Raw genomic sequence first — 3,764 nt, 5'->3', positions numbered from 1 at the left:
TTCCCTTTCTTTCCCTTCTTGTCCTTCGAGGTGGTAGATTCATCTAGAAGTTTGAGATTGATTCATTTTCTTGGATCAAGTTCGTTTTCCTTTCATTTTCCTTTGGATTGTTGATTGCATTTCAACTTGCCTTGCCCTTTTCATGCACATCAAGTGCATGGGCTTTAGAACTTTTCAATGTGCCCATATTTATGAGCTTATCCCACTCATGTATCAAGGACTCAATAAAGGCATTGGGTGTGGACATCCTCCAAGTTTCTCTTATTACAAGCTTGATTGTGTGAAAAGTGAAGACAAATATAGCATACTTTAGACCCAATTTTGATAATATGGAAAGAATTAATTGGGTTTCTTGCTTAGATTTGTCAATTCTGCATTCTTTCAATTGGAATAACAAGGTTTTGAACCTTGTGAAGAAATCTTGAATGTTTTAAAAACTTCCTAGACCTGATGAGTTAAGCTCATTTTCAAGGATGTGACCCTGCATTTCATCTTGCTTTCTAATGATTGTCTCCAAAGTGGTCCAAACTTGATTTCGAGTGGTGCATGCTTCAACCTGAAACAACAATTCTCGAGAAATTGATAAGAATAGGAAATCAAAGGCCTAATTCACATTGTTGAAATATTTCGACTAAAAAAAATTCAACTATGAAATTTGGTTCAACTTTGTTGCCATGGTTATCCAACACAAGTCTCTACATTTGAGTTGATATAGAATTTTTGGCTTCCATTCAAAATAGTTATATGGCGCGAAAATAGCAGAAGATGGAAACTCCATTCTTTTTGGTAGCTCCATTCTTCATTACTTGTATATAGATGGTTTATGCTCCTTATTCCTCACTCCCATGGGCTCTGATACCACGTGAAATTGTAATTGAACCTGCATAGATTGGATTTAGGTAGAAAACAATGAACAAAATTTGCAAGGAAAGAAAAATAAACTTTTGATAGAGAAAACAATTAATGAATTCTCTTCATGCACTGAAAATAAAATTATGAGAATACAATTCAACCCAATATATCAATGTTGTAAAGATTCATATTTTGTTGCGAAAAAAACATGAAATCATGATTTACTAAGCTAGATATTTGCGGACTTTTACTGATATTTTAATGTTATCCTAATTTTCTCAATATCCATTTTTACCGATATTTCTAGAATTTTATGTTTTTTTGGTTTTCTAGACCATTCTTGATTTTATCCTCATGCTAATTTTTGCAACAATGCAATATATTTGACATGGCCCAACTAATATAGTAGTGAATCTAGAGAGATATGAACATGCACTGAATAAAACTAACTCCTAATCCTTGTTAAATGGTCATACAATCATCAATTAATTGTGTCTCATACCAATGAAGATTAGTAAAACTCATGCATGCACCTGTGGAATTCCCTCTTGGTAATAATAACCAAGTTAACATAAATAACTCTACTCACTAATCTAATTGAAATATATTTAAGTCTCCAATACCCTAACTTAAATATTTCTATACATCAACTATCACTTATTACATGTATTTAATCATAAATAAAAAATAACATCTAATTAAAAAAAAATAAAATACACTTCATCACTATTTTCCCCCACTAAATAAACCCACAATCCCCCCGCAGCGAAAAGTTTCGAAACAATCTATACCATAGATGAACTCTATTATCCCAAATGTTTGAGAACCAAATTACTACATATGAATTCTTCTAACATATGAATTCTAGTAGCCTCGGAAGAGACTTTACACACACAAAAAAATTAAAAACATAAATAAAAAGTGCAACACACAAGTTTAAAAGACTCTACATGCTGTACATGGACATGCAACACAAAATTCAAACCAGTCTGATTTTTTAATAGTAAACTTTAAAAGCAAAAGCCAGCACCGCTTTGATTACTGAACCTGAAGTTCCCGGATCGCCAGGACTGCTCTGATGAGGTAAAGCTGAAATTGGCACATCGTCAAAGAACCATGGTTTCAAGGACCACTCCTCATCTGGAAAAGAGCCTGCTGCGTCACCCTCTGACAACCCAAGATATTTTTCCAAAGCAGACAATTTTTCAGAAAGCTCAAGCTGCAGGATGTTATCCTCTGTTTTGTAGCATCCTGTCCCACCATTGACCTCAACAGGGATATCCACAGCAAAACATTCTGTCCCGTCATTGACCTCCATAGAGGTATCTACACCAAAACTTTCTGTCCCACTGTTGACGTTTATAGAGGTATCCACAGGTCTGTCCTTAACAACACCATGGACTGGAGGTTTTATGTCCACAAATACAGATTCAGGTTCATCATCATTATATACAGATGATATTTCTGGGGTTTTCATCTCATGAGCCCATGAGAAATGTTCCCCATCAAATGAGTTGCTGCTATGATCAGAATCAAAATAACCTACTGGATAGGAAGATTCCACTGGTTCAAATTTTGGGGTATCGCCATAAGCAGGGAACATGAAATTGCTCACCTCTGATTAGTTAAGGCTACAGAGCTCACAAGAGCACGATTTCTGCGAATTTTGGCTGGCATGGCTATGCTCAGAAGATTGGACTGCGGATGCATTTGAATTGCTTTGAAATGGAGCAGGGGAATTTATGAACTGACAGTCCCCGTACTCCATATCATCGTAGCCATAGATTGAAAGATCGGATTTGCGGACATCCTTCAAATAGCGTTCCATTTGAAGATAGCAATCCTCTAATAAATCAGGTTTTGGTGAATATGATGATTTTACCTTACTCTTTATATTCAAAGCCAATAATAAATCATGGTTTTTTGCACAGGACTTTACTTTCTTCCTTAACATTTTGTTGCGACTGTCCACTTTTACAGAGCAGGAGCCATCAGCAAAGTTAAGCTTGGCTTTCTTGCCTCTGATCTTTTTAGCCTCTGCATCATACGCCTTGGCGGCTTCTTCCGCAGTGTTAAATGTTCCGAGCCAAGCCCTAATGCCCTTTCTGGGATCTCGAATCTCCGCAGCCCATTTTCCCCATGGACGCTGCCTGATACCTCTGTACAAATTCGACTTCTTCCTCCCCGCGCTCTTGGCGGGGGATTTTTCGAAATCCTTCAGAGGAGGAATCTCAAAATCCTTCAATGGAGGAATCGCCTCATTTTCACCACCTTCAAAACCCAACCAGAAAGTCAAAATAACAAAAGACGAACCTAGGAAACAATAACAATTTTTTGGATGCTGAGAAATCATTAATATTGGGAACTCACCAGAAGAAAATTCGTGCTTGGAGTTGAAAATATTGTTGCTGGGCTTATTCTTCTGCTTGTATCCCTCGTCGAAGCTGTCCGATTTATTGACGGATTCCGACACGGCTCCGCCATTGATGAACAAGTCAGCGAAGGTATCGAAATCCGGCCATAAATCCCTAGGAGTTACACGCCGGGATCTGTTGGCGGGAATGAAATCCGCAATAATAGCACCTCCACACATCGTTTTGTTTTAAAAACAGTTGCTGCTGTATCCGCAGAACACAGAACAATTGCCTGATCAAGAAACTACTGGTAATGAGTCACAATGAAATCATCGACTCCTTCGACCATCATTACTCTTCCGCCCAAGCGTATATAAGTGGCCAGAACAGTGGGAGTGCAGTGTCATGACGCCCAAATTTATTAATTAAAAAATATCATATCATTTTGTGTTATATTATATTTATTTAAATATTTATTATTGATTTGTATTTATTAATTGTACATGTTGTAATATCCTATGGTACATGTTGTAATATCCTATTTAACATTTTTGGATT

The 3,764-nt window shown here is 36.8% G+C and overlaps 1 pseudogene across 1 annotated transcript; it reads right to left on the bottom strand.

The window, feature by feature from the left end:
• Positions 1 to 585: 585 nt before the first annotated feature.
• Positions 586 to 3,597, bottom strand: LOC149175330 (uncharacterized; annotated as a pseudogene). The gene is made up of 3 exons (XR_016258005.1): positions 3,223 to 3,597; positions 1,900 to 3,123; positions 586 to 880 (listed from the first exon to the last, which is right to left on the bottom strand). The product of XR_016258005.1 is annotated as an uncharacterized LOC149175330 (transcript).
• Between the last annotated feature and the right edge of the window lie 167 nt (positions 3,598 to 3,764).

This window comes from Pinus tabuliformis, chromosome 4_1 (assembly GCF_031772625.1).
Source record: "Pinus tabuliformis cultivar Carrire ecotype Pingquan chromosome 4_1, CPIR1, whole genome shotgun sequence".
Lineage (NCBI taxonomy): Eukaryota > Viridiplantae > Streptophyta > Pinopsida > Pinales > Pinaceae > Pinus > Pinus tabuliformis.
Note: the sequence above shows the minus strand (reverse complement) of the source record. Positions and strands in the feature narration are given on the sequence as shown.